Source organism: Nyctereutes procyonoides, unplaced genomic scaffold (genome assembly GCF_905146905.1).
Source record: "Nyctereutes procyonoides isolate TBG_1078 unplaced genomic scaffold, NYPRO_anot_genome, whole genome shotgun sequence".
Classification (NCBI taxonomy): Eukaryota; Metazoa; Chordata; class Mammalia; order Carnivora; family Canidae; genus Nyctereutes; species Nyctereutes procyonoides.
Window position 1 is genome coordinate 23955316 of NW_026575035.1, and position 13553 is coordinate 23968868.

Consider the following 13553-nt stretch of genomic DNA (forward strand, 5'->3'; position numbering starts at 1 on the left):
ATTCTGCTGTAAGTCACAGAAAAACTACTGAGTTATACTATAGTGTGAAGAAGAAAGTGTGTTGGTCCAGTATCATGGATGTCCAAGTCCTGGACACTCAGCTTCTAAGTTGGTAAATTGGCATTTTGCTTACATGCTACTGTCTGTTGAGGTAAGCATCCAAAAGGCTGATTGGCTTTCAGTGTTTTGGTAAGATCATGGTCTGAATAGTTGAGGAGTGGATCTTGGAACATTAGTACCCAAGAGAGGTGTACTTATGAGAGGCCCATCTACCTTGATAAGTATCGCTTGAAGCTGAGACATGTGATAAATCTTCACATTATATCCAGAATCTTTATTTGCCAAGCATATTAGAATTCATTTGATATTCCAAGTGAAAACTAACCCAAGCATTGACCTCCAAAAGACATGTCATGCATATCCAAGCCTCAGAGGTATATTTAATAAGCATATGATTAATGTCTGGTGCAGATTTACTCAATTTAAGTTTTATTTTGAGGTGAAAACATGACATGAGATGGAAATAAATCAAATGATTAAGAAAAGAGTTTCTGTTATCATCACCACATAATCTGACAATAAATCAGTGGAATAGAATATTTATTTAAAAAACATTAGTAATATTTTTGAGGTGTAATACATTGTTCAATTCAAATCAACTAGCAGTTATTAAAAAACTACGATGTGAAAGACTGGTCTAAGCAGTTATTGTGCATAAGGGTGTGTGTGTGTATGGGCAAATAAGAGAGTGTGTGAGAGATGCCACTTTGTGTCCTCAAAGAGTTTATGATATAAAAAGAGAGATGAGTCATGCTTTAATCTAAGGCAACTGTGATGAATACTATAAGAAAAATTTAAAATTTTTCATGTGGGTAGCAGGAATGATATATTGCTTTGGTTTGGAGAAGCTGGGGAAAGCATTACAGAGAAAATGATGAGATTTGAGGTCTGTAGCTTTTTCACAGGACTTTCTAAGACCTCAGCTCATTGTCACCTGACATCCCATTGCCCTCCTCCCAACATAAACTGCTCTCAGTTACTTTACCAATGACATCCTTGTTTCTAAATGGAACAAGTACTTGTCTGTCCTTATCTAAACAGAATTCAAAGCACTTGTCATTCTTACCTATCCTGCTTTCTTGGAAGATGATCCATTTTCAGCTTTAATCCTGATCCCATCAGGATGAGACCTTGCCCACCCTGCTCAGGTGCATCATCACCTTGTACAGTCACTCTTGGGATCATCTAACAAAGATGCAGCTATTAAAAATGTATCACTTGAAAAGATGTATCACTTAAAAATGGGCATTCCAGAGAAGAGCAGACCAGACTGTCTAGGCTGGGGCACCATGGAACCCACAGTAGGGAATCCAGACCAAGCCAGCACAGCATCAGTTAGTGAGGAGGAAAGAAATGGTGGTCTCAGCATCCACTTGCATCTGTACACAGCACCCTTTACATGGGCCATACCTTGGAAGTCATGACTGTTCTTTCTCACTGCCCCTTTCCACTATGTACAAAACACAGGAACAATCTGAGATGTTGCTGTTGGTGAAGCTCTTCTCATCAAAGTTCCATAAACCCAAGTAGGGGCTTCTGACATTCCCTGTCTCAAATATATTCCCATTAAGAGTGAAGAAGACATAAGAAACAGGACTTCGGCCAATACTGGGATGCTCTGAATTCAGATATATTGCAGAGTGAGGCAGAAAACTCAGCCAATTTGGAAATTAGTCAGTTTGTAGTGTAGACTTGCACTCAGATATCAGTGGTGTATATGGAATAAAGGTCTGAAAAGAGGAAAAGTTACAGATATTTTGTATGAAATTTATTTACTCATTTATTAACAGTTATTGAATGTCTACTAAATGTCAGACTTTGATAGACAATCGAACCATAATCTGAAGAGTGAACTTTGTTGTTAGGTTTTGGTCTTGTTGACAGTACTGAGAGAAGCAAGGTATAAGGTACATCTCTGAATTAGAACGTAGGATATGTTTGGCATGCTCTGGAGAGGGTATGAACTGTCCTGCAGATACCATGCATTAGACAGTTATTTTTTAAATGAAAGGCTCTTTCTGTGTCATTAAAAGTACCTTGGGAAAATCATTTGACATTCCCACAACTCACCTTTCTCTTGTGCAATGAGAATCTTTGATTTAGATTTAGGTTGATAATTGTTTAGCTCTGTGAAGACGGGACACAGAGCAGGGTGAAGGTCTGCATCAGTTAGGCCACTTGAGGGCACAAATTCTGCATTCTTAAAAGAACTTGACTCAGTTCTATTTTGAGACCATCTACTGATGGCAGAAAGTTGAATTCAGGTCAAATCAGTTAATTGATGCTTTTCTGAGTCAGTTCAGGGTTTCCTCTTCTCCTGGAGTTGTTGCTTGGACATCTCTTCCTATCTGTGCTGCCATCTGCTGAAATGAGCCTGCAGCCCTCCTGTCTCTGCCCAGCATCTCACACAGTCCCTCTGTGTGCCCTTTGTCCTGATAAGAAGGCCACCTCGGCAGCTGCCTTTGCTAAGTCCCTGTGATGGTGTCTCATTTTTGGTGCTCATTTATTTTCTTTCTTTCTTTCTTTCTTTCTTTCTTTCTTTCTTTCTTTCTTTCTTCTTCCTTCCTTCCTTCCTTCCTTCCTTCCTTTCTTTCTTTCTTTCTTTCTTTCTTTCTTTCTTTCTTTCTTTCTTCTTTCTTTCTTTTTTTCTTTCTTCTTTCTTTTTTCTTTCTTTCTTTCTTTCTTTCTTTCTTTCTTTCTTTCTTTCTTTCTTTCTTTCTTTCTTTCTTTCTTTCTTTTTCTTTCTTTTCTTTCCCCTTTTCCAAAATAGTGTTTATTTCACTTTGTGTCTGTCCCTCTCTCTGGCACCTTCTCCCTTTGGCAGGGTGGGGCTGGCTCGCTACCTAACGGTGGGCTGGGGGTGGCGGGCGGTTAGGGGGGCCAGGAACGAAGGAAGGCAGTGAGAGCCGGACAACAGTCGGAAACGCACCTCAGCCCACCGCCGTCGTGGACCACAGATCCCCTGCAGGCCGGCGGCCCTGCCCAACACGCTTTCCGCATTTTACAGGGGGGCGGCTCATGGCCCAGGGTGGGGGGCGAGAGAGCACGCGCAGGGAGGATCCGCGGGGGTGACACGCGGCCTCCCGAGGGAGGTGGACAGCTGAGGGCGGGCGGGTGGGCAGGGGGCGCTGGGCGGCATTGCAAGCTCAGAATCACAAGCGCGGCGGTCCCTGGGCTCAGGGAGACGCCGTCGGGACCTCCGACCGGCGGGGTGATGGAGCGGGGGGGCTGGGCGGCGATGTGCCGGGTGTGCAGCTCACAGACGGTCCATCCGGAAGGCGTCCTCGGTGGCCGGTCGGCCAGGACCCTGTCAGGGGGTCAATCTTGAGTTCATCGGGGGGAACTGGTGGTCGGAGTCGGAGCACACTGGCTGGTCAGTTCTTTAGAGGGGCTGGGAGGGGACTCTCCTGTCACGGTGAGGATGATGTTGGCGATGCTGCTGCGTGTGTGGCAGGCTCCCGTGGCTGCCTGTGAGGCCCGTGCTGGGCGCCCGCGAGTGGCTGAGCGTCGGGCCCGGGCCGTGCGGGTGCTGGAGCTGATGGCTTTCTCCGTTATCCGTCATGCTGGACTGCTCCAGCTGGTGGGACAGAGCATTGCCTGCCTGGCCGCTATCTGCTGCTCATAGCACGAGTCCCCAAACACGCCGCCCGAGGTGGAGGAGTGTTGCGGGGAGCTCCCAGGGGAGAAGCCCTGATTGGAGGGAGACAGGTGAGGTGGGAGACTGGTTAGCCGCGGAGCCGGCACCAGCGCGGCGCTGCTGCAGAGCCGGCGCCCAGGGAATGCCCATCCCCACTGGCGGCTGGCCCGGGCTCCCCGGGGGACTGCGGGGGTGGTGGGGCGGCTGCTGCTGGGAGCCTGCCTGGGTGAGGAAGGCGGCGGTGGCTGCTGCTCCAGAGACAGGGCATCCATGGCTACAGCCTGAGTGATGGGTGACAGCTGGGAGAGGGTGGGTGACACCTGCTGGGCCCGCTGCCTCCTCGCCTCCGTGCTCAGGGACAACGGGCTGACACCAGCGGGGCGGTGCTGTGGCGAGGAGCCTGCTGTGCTCATGCCCTGGCTGGCGCCGCCGATGCCCAGATGAGTCAGGTTGGCTGCAAGGTTGGCGGTGCTGCTGGGGCTGCTGAGCGCAGGGAAGGTGGCTCCTCAGGGTCCAGTGGGGTTGGGAGGGGGAAGGAGAAGTGCATGGTGGTCAGGTCGGCAGGGAGCCCCCTGTTGTGGGTGGCGGGGATCAGGGCTGTAGTGTTTTCCTGGTCAGCGGATGGAAAGATGTTGATCCCAGTGACCTCGCAGGACTTGGGCCTGGACCCCGTCTTCTTGGTGTCCCATGCTTGCTTAGAAAGATTCTTACCTGTCGCTGACGTGGTTTCCTCCATTCCTGGAACTGTTAATAGTGAGACTCTTTTCTGGTGTGCGTCCTGGGACCCGCCCGTAAAGGGCTCTGGCTGGGCGGGTGTCACTGGCCCTTCTGCAGCTGGTGTCCCGGGCGGCGAGAGGTAGCAGTGCCCTATGGGCAGCTGTCCGCCTGCCGTCCGCGTTTGCCCACTGACCAGGGCCGGCGGTGGGGAGCCAAGCCGGCCACGCTCTCGGTCTACTCGTGGTTTGGCTGGTCCAGGCCTGAGGACTGGAAGGGTGTCTGGAAGGGCAGATCCACGGTGCCACTCCCAATCTGGGTCACGTTGGGCAGGGACCCGCCGTAGTACTGGCCTCGGCTTGGGCCCAGCTGCAGGTACTGAGCCTTCTGGAGCAGGTCCTTCCTTTTTTTTTTTTTAATTTTTATTTAGTTATGATAGTCACAGAGAGAGAGAGAGAGAGAGAGAGGCAGAGACACAGGCAGAGGGAGAAGCAGGCCCCATGCACCGGGAGCCCGACGTGGGATTCGATCCCGGGTCTCCAGGATCGCGCCCTGGGCCAAAGGCAGGCGCCAAACCGCTGCGCCACCCTGGGATCCCTGGAGCAGGTCCTTCCTGACCTCCTCCAAGGCCGCTGTCTCCTCTGCCTGCTTCTGGTGGTGCAGCGCGATCTTCTCGCTGAATTTCCGCGGATTGTTCCAAGTCGCCATCCTCTCGCCGCCGTCGCCTCCTCCTCCTCCTCCTCCACCTCCCATTTTTTTCTTCATTGCTTGACACACAGCACTTTGCAGATTATTTGTTGGATAAATGAACTTCCCCTCTAGGGGGTCAGAGACGGGTTTGTGAGAAGCTGGGGTGCTTTCCTGGGTTCTGGGACTGTAGCCATGAGGATAGGGACCCCCTCTGGCCTCAGCTGCTCTGTTCTCCTCTGATTCTTCTTTCCCACCTCGTGAAGCCTTTAAGTCTGTCTGCTCATCTACTGCCTACATCTGTTGTTTATGTGCACAGCTATTTAAGGCAATTCATCTCATTTAGTAAAGATGTAGAATGTGTGTATCTAAGTCAGGGATTCTCACTGTCTTGTGGTTTCACAGACTCCTTTAAGAATACTGTCAATTTCAGGATCTTTTCCCCCAGAAAAATGCAAAGAAAATGAACACTTATAATCTTATGCACTATTTTTGGGGTTTTTATGGACTTTTGAAACTGAGCATTTCCATATCCTTGATGGTAGCTGCTGGGCTCACTAATGCATTAGGCAGAAATCTCATTACCCAAATCTCCTGAACACAAAAGACTCTTTAAAATAGAATGTACTAAAAATGGCAGTACATTAGAATCATAGAGCATTAGAACAGAAAATAATGGGAAAGACTTCTACATGCCTTCATTTCCAGGATAAGGAAACCAAGTCCCAAAGCAACAGGTGACTGCCCCCCACCCCCTGGCATTATTGGGTACAGGTGAAGGATGCTGTGTTCCAGCTCCTATTAGGAGTCCCATGTGCTAATGATGCTGTTTGGACAGCACAGCAGTCTCCAGGCAGGGACAGTGTGGTCTCCCGCCAGTCAGATGGGGCTTGCCTGCCTCGAACTAGGTCACTTGGACTGATTACTTAAGTCATTGGTTACTCTCTCTTATGAGAGAAATAAGACCAGAACTAACTAACCTACTAAGTAACTATTTCCTTCCCTCCCACCCTCCTTTCTGTCCACTCTCCTTCCTGCCTCCCTCCCTCCTTTCTCTGTTTCTTTCTTTCTTTCGTTCTTTTTCTTTCCATTTTCTCTTCTCTTTTTCTTGCTTGATTTTTTTGTTTTCTTGATTTATTTCTCTTATTTTCTTTTTCTTTCTCTTTTTCTTCGCTTCTCTCCTTCTGTCTCTCACTTTCTTGCTTTCCTTTTCTCTTTCTTTGTCCAGTTCTCCATTAGTTGGGTGTGTTTCTTGTTTGGGTCATTTGTCACAATTGTAGGTCAGATCGTTTGGGAGCAGTTGCTGAGACAGAATTTGGGGTGGAAGATACTTATCATGGAGCTGCAGCTATGAAAGGAAGGGAGGAGGCCACCCAGGCAGCAGAGGAAGGTGGGCTGTGATGTAGGCCCCTCAAAGCCCTGCCCGCCCACTAGGGCAGCTGGAGCAAGCAGTGCCCCCAAATGCTTGGGCCTTTACACCTCTGTGTCAACCTGTGGGTCCTGGGGAGGACGGTGATTCTGGCTATCTGCTGCCGAGCCAGGCCCTGACAGAGAGAATTAGACACTGTTTGCTCTCCCCACTCCCCCAAGGTGGGCGGCATGCCATTCTTGGAGGAGAACCGAGTAGTTCAGTGGGGTGTGCCATGGACCACCCTGTGCCACTCAGATCCACTTTCCCATGTATGTGTAGGGAGCAGAATTCCCATGGGTCTCCTGCTGAGTGGGAAACTGAAGAGGTAAATTAGTCAGACAGATGAGAGTCCCTGCAGCTGCAGTTGGCCATGGAGCATGGTTGATTGTGATCATCTTCCTGCTCCATTACCCATCCTAGATGCTCCCTACACTCAGGGGCCACCCTTCTGGCCTCAGCTGTGTACCTGGTTATATGACCAAGACTATCCTCCCCATAGCACCTGGGTCCTTTTCAGGCTGGGGTGCTTTTCCTGGATATCTGTAGTCACAGCTAGGCAAGAAACATCAGAACATCTCTGGAAAAAGCCTGCATCCCTGCAGGCCCCAGGATCAGCCACTGCTCCCAGTGAACAAGCATATATTTGCAGAAGTTGGCAAAGTTCCCTGTATCTGCCATTGAAACCAATGTGAGGTGGGGGCCCTGAAGGGTTTTGGTGTCAGAGTATCCAGAACATTCGAGGACAAGTCAAGCCCCACAGACCAATTAGTATCAGAAACCTCTCCTGTCCAGTTATGTTTAGAAAATGACAACAGGAATGGGATGGGGTGCTCCTTGGAAGGCCCTGGCTTCTCCCGTGGTCAGGATTGGTGCTGGATCAGGCCTGGTGCCCATGGGGTGGCAATGTCATGCACTAACTCCAGCAAACAGTTTCTGTCTTGGGATAAGTGACGCCAGCACCTCCAAAATGGCTGCAGTGCTGCACAGGTGTGCTTGGACCACAGAGTGAGAGCTTTCCGTAGCTTAAGGAACCATCCTTAATTCTTGCTTCAGGACACATAGTAATTTATTCCAGAGAAGGCTGGATGGTTGATGTCACCTCAGGGAAGAAGCTGGAGTAGGTATAAATAAAAGGTAGCCAGATGTTACATGTTTGAGTGCAGCTGTCAGTGGGGAGGTCCCTGAAAAGGGGTGACGAGGGCAGACACTCCAGTCTGTATGCTGTTGGCATGAGAGTTACTTATGATTCTCTGAAGAGATAATGCCATTCAGGATTCAGTGTGATTAGAACAATGTTATAAGACACAGGATGAAGAGCGTGCCTCAACCTTCTCAGGAATGGACAGGAGGTACAGGCCTCGGGGAGGAAGGAAGGGAAGGCAGGAGAACAGGGAACTGACACTGACCACTGAGGTGGGGTGGGGATGATTAGAGACCCTATCCTGGAAGACAATCTAGCAATGCATTTCCAGATCCTTAAAAACACTTAGACCCTTTGATTGTCACTCCATTTAAAGGAGTCTATTTTAAGGAAATCATAAGTGATGCATATAAAGATTCATCATCGCTGTTCATGGAAAAACTATCCTAATAGATTGAAAAAATCCAAACAATTAATAGGAAAATTAATACATCATTGAAGAGACATCTGTATGCTGGGATACTACACAGCCACTGGAAATTTGTTGAAGAATTCTTAATGATAGAAAGCAACTTTTGATGATACCTTAGGAAAAAAGAATAAAATTATATATTATAATTTCAATTATGTGAATTTATATATGCCTCTATACATTTATTATAGAAAAAACAAGTGCAGATTTTGCACTGTATTTGAAATTTAGATTGGCTATGATCACAATTTATTTTTTACTTACACAACCTATGCTAGGGAGAAAGAAGCCTTACAAATTATTTTTCATAACTCGAAAAAAATCTATACATTTTATTCTGTTATTTGGGCCAATTGAAACAAGACCAATAATGTCAAAGTTGAATTAGCTACCACATGTTTTATAAGTAACTATAAGTGTTGATAACACCCATATGATAAATAAATACAATTTCTCACAAGTAGAACAGGTCTTATAGTCTCAAGTCCAAAGGTTTTATAATAATTAACCATTTTGGCTGGACTATAAGTTCATAGGAGTATTGATTGTAAGTAAGTCACTTCATTTCATGGTGAAAAATACAAAATAAATGCTACTTCAAAGAATAATTACACGTCTTGAAGCATCTGGCGATTATTAGCGTGTTCAGAGGATCTGGCTGTTGCTGTTCTCCAGTTCTCTCTTCTTTTAAAACAGGCTGAGATGCCGGGCCAGTGCATCCTCAAGGTTACAGACATCCACCTTAATTATTTTTGGAACTTGCAGCCTTTGGTTTGTTAAAAGATAAACTGAGGCATATTAAACGTATTTAGAATTTATTTGAGCAAAAACCCATTGAAATCAGGAACCCAAACCAGAAGTGGTTAGGAGGGCTTCACCAGTGGTCACTGGAGAAAGGCTTTTATAGAGAAGGAGCAAAGTAGAGAAAGGAAATTATTGGCTGGCTACAGCTGAAAGCCTATTTGGCTGCTTGTGATTGGTTGTTCTTAGGTTTTGATTTTGTAAACTTGAGGCATTTACAGGCTTAGATTGTGGTTTGCTTCTCATAGGCTGCTAAGACATTAGAACCAGCTCAGTCTAATGGCCTCTTTGTTTAACAATTTAACAAGTTTTAATGATTATTTTAACTAAAGCTGAATAAGAGTATCATACAATCTCCTCTTTCCATCCTTCTACATTCCTTCCAATTTTACCTACAAAGCATATTTTTGATCAGTGACTTCTCTTGATCTCTGTGCCCACCCCTACACCCTACTTGGCTTCCTCTCCAGTTTACTTTCAAGTGGGTGGGTCTGGGTATGTCACTCCTGGTTTAGGTTCTGCTGTGTCCTTGCTCCACTAGGGTCCAGTCCCAAGACTGACCTGGCTGGAGATTGGCCTCCTTTCCTATCCTTCCCCCACAGAGCTTTCTTCCAGGTACTTCCTGCATTTCTCCTGTTGACAATTGCTTGTTGTCCTGGTCTCAGTATTAGATTCCTCAGAGCCAACTGATTTCCTCAAAGGTGCCTGCCTGGTCCCAAATCTAAATTGTGTATTCCCCTCTACTCTCACAGTAAGCTCCACTTTGACTTGATGACAACTTATAATTATGTTTTTTGTTTTGGGCATTATGCTTGCCTCTCCCAACTCCTGGGAGCTCACAGGATGTCCTACTCACTTCCCTGTGCCCAGCCCCACACACAGCACTTGGTAAACAGTAATTTATGTGTGAACTATCTATATGAGAGGTAGAATAATGAACCATAAAAAAAGCCTATCAAGGAAGAGATGATCATATTGTTCAATAGTGTTTATCTCTGACAGGTTGGATTATGTGTGATTTTAATTTCCTATTTAACCATTGATGTTCTATTCAATTTTTCTGTAATGGGAATTAATTACTTTTGTAATCAGAAAAGCCTTAAAAAGAAAAAAAAAAGAAAGCCAACCAGGAAAGAGCATCTACCACTAGAGGTGTCAGTAGAGAGGGGAGGGATTCCAGGGCCCAAATCCTTGTAGAAACTCAGGAAGATCTTGGTGGGGTTGGCCCTTGAAGAGAGGGTTTCAGGGTTCCTGTGAGGTGTGGAAGGGGCAGGCTGTGCTGGGCTTGCTGCTGTGGCCCCAAGGCTCCTGTGCTGGGCTTGAGCAGAGCAGTGTACACCTACACAATGTCAGGCAGAGAGCTTGAGTCATGGAAAAGAAGGGACACTTTGGGATTAAATTCAGCCTTTTCTTCTTCTTTTTTTAAAAGATTTTATTTATTTATGTATTTATTGTTTGTTAGAGAGAGAGAGAGAGAGAGAGAGAGAATGCACATGAGCAGGGATAGGGAGAGGAAGAGAATCTCAAACAGACTCTGTTCCCAGTATGGAGCCTGACAGGAACTTGATCTCACAACCCTGAGATCATGACCTGAGCCAAAATCAAGAGTCAGAAACTTAACCTACTGAGCTGCCCAGGTGGCCCTTGGCCTCTTTTTTAAGTAGTCAAAAAGTAGGGAATGAGTTGTTTTCTTCCTTCCACAGGGAGGTGGTCCAGGAGGTGTGAGCTGGGTTAGTAGGATGCCTCCTAGAAAGGATAGTAACTTGCATTGTGATTTCTGGGACAAAACACTTTCTCCAGCTGAGTCTACCGTATATAAGAAGGTGTTCATAATGCCTATTTGATGGCACTGATATGAAGACAAAATGAGATCATGAATTTGAGTTAAGGGCTTCTAAGAGATCCTGACATGGTTGGTACTCAATTGCTTACTCCAGTAAACCAGCAACAAGTTTGTCAGGTTGGCTCCTTACAAGAGAGAGGCTTTCAAGATTGAACAGTGTTCTGCCACAATCGCGCACAATTCAGTTTAGAATCAAATTTGGGAGCCATTATCTCAAAGCACTCTCTGGTCTGTAATCATCCATTCTATGCTTTCTCATGACCTAAATTTTCAAGCTGAGTGGTTGTTTTCCAGTTACCTGCCAATATCTGCTTTTTAAATAACACTCAGCAATTATGTTACTTCGCTAATTTAGGTGAATAAAACACAGATGGGTTCTTTAACAAATTTCCATGAATGAAAATGGGTTTCTGGAGTTGAACATCATGGCCTTGTTTTGGTCACTGATTTGTGGGTGGACATAGTAAAATGTCATTTCCAATAGCAGGTTTGTTTTTTTCTAGAACCTTGACCCCACAGCGAGGTCTCTGCTCTTGCTTTCAGGGAATGAGACAATGTGAAAATGATACTCTGTGCTCTTGCTTTCTTGCTTTTATGTGCACATCTGGACAAATTGAAAGCAGAGTGGAAAGCAAGCATTTTCTTGTACTTTCAAAGGTCATTGAAGATTGACATCACCTGAATTGTGAGGTCAATCTTTGCGACAGAGGAAGAAAACTTGGCAGCTGCACAGAAGGAAAAGTGGGGCAAATGGACAGAAGAATGTGGGGTGGCTGGGTCATGTCCCTGCCTCCTTCCAATTTTCAAGTGAAAGGTCCAAGGACAGACAAAAGTGGAGGGAAGACTACAGAGTCTTGGCAGGAGCCTTTCGTTCTGGCTTGGGATTCTTGGAAATGCTCTGACATCTCCTTGTTCATCAGTTCCACAAGTAAGCAAATAACTAATAAAAATCAATTATTTATGCTGGTAAGTAATACAGATAAATTAAGGTGAGTCAATAAGTACACATTATATTCTAGTAATAATTTCTAGCATAGAAAGAGCCCATCATGCCCAGAGTTGGCACCTGGAGCATCTCCAGTAACATCACAGCTATCTCATCTGCTCCCTTAAATGTGCTTTGGGGATCCCAGGCCAGCAGTGGGGAGGGTTGGAGGTGTTCTGCAGTGCCACTGTCATGAAGAGGTTAGGTAAAGTTAGGGGTGGGGTGGGGCATGAGGGACAGATCGCAAAAGTCGGACAATGGAGTCTAAATGGATCTTCAAAGAACCAGGGAAACATGCATAGAAAATTCAGCTTTCAAAGCCCAGAGACTGAGAATTAGGAAGAGACACAGGATATTTGGGATCAGGCATTGCCTGTAGGGTTTGCTATGGGTTCTCAGCAGGGGTGAGTGACTGGGATGACTATGCTCAAAAGGCCAAGGTGGAGGTCAAGCGTCCTTCCCAGGTCACAGCAGCTGGAAAGCAAAAAGTCTGCATGCTCACGATTAGGATCTGTGTGTCCACTCGAGTGAGGTTCTCCGGATACGCTCCACTTGCTTAGCACAGGGAGTTCCTCACTGTTTACCATCTGGGGGCATAGTCAGGAGCATTCATTGGCATCGGTCCGGCATCCTAACACCAGGGACTTGAGGCCCTGCAAGTGGCTGGCATCTGACATTGCACTGCTTGCCCACCCCCCCTCACCCTCACCCTGCATCATCACACTTTCTCTCTGTCCTTTGCCAAAGGGCTGTGGTAAGAGCCTGGGCTGTGGAGCCAGTCAGGTTGGGCACAAATCCTGGCTCTGCCACTCCCTAGCTCTGTGACCTAGGGCAAGCGACTTACCCTCTCTGTGTTGCAGTTTCCACTTCCACAAAAGGGAGATAATAAGAGTACCCACCTCACAGGGCTGTTATTAGGAATACACACAAAAGTATTTGTATGACCTTCAGATAGAGCTTATAGAAGTGTTCAATAAAATCCCATCCCTGCCAGTTGGGGGATTCCCTGAAGTGTGACCAAACACACACCACCAGTAACAGCCGACACTTCCAGCATGCACAACGTGTGAGGGTTCCTGGCTGAAAGTCTGAGTTTAACCAGGAGATAAACGTTTGTTCTTTTTTTTCATATAGAATTTCCATCAGCCCTTTTGTTCTGCTCCTGCTTTCAAGCCCGGCTGCCTCTAGCCCATCTGAGATCGGGAATTTGTCTCCATGATCTCAGGGAATGATCCATCCCGTGATAATTTATTCTCACCTACTGGCTTGTTTTGATTCTCCGCTGCTAAGCAACACTTCCTGAACTTCTCCGTTGTCCCTTTCTGTTCTGCCTGTCCAGCGCAGCACGAGGAGCTCCTTTGCAACCAGGCAGCGCTCAGTTCACAAAGGCACATGACAAAAGAGCATGAGAGAGCAGGGAGGGGGGTAAAATGGGTGCGGCCCTACACTTTGGGGAGCCCCGAGATCCTGAGGGTCTGGGGAGGGGAGCCAGCTGGGTGAAGATCAGGAAGGCAGTGTTGTTTCCCTGGAGAGGAGGCTTGGCGGCTCCGACGTGCCAGCCCAGCCCTTGACACGCTGCACTGTCACCTTGGCAAAGCTGAAGACTACCTTAGCCTCTCACTCCATCTCTGCACATCTCCGCTCCCGTCCCCAGCCTTAGGGAGTAGGAGGGTCGGGGACGGCTTGGCTCCTCATTGGCGCGGCTCCAGGCTGGAGGTCTCTGGGATTTGCCTGGTACAATGTGAGGTAAAGGTCATTTGATGAGTTGATACAAAAGCTTTTCAGCCCAGGAACTAACTGTT

At 46.9% G+C, this 13553-nt stretch overlaps 1 pseudogene; it reads right to left on the bottom strand.

The window, feature by feature from the left end:
* Positions 1 to 2931: 2931 nt before the first annotated feature.
* Positions 2932 to 5119, bottom strand: LOC129505254 (CREB-regulated transcription coactivator 1-like; annotated as a pseudogene).
* Positions 5120 to 13553: the final 8434 nt, after the last annotated feature.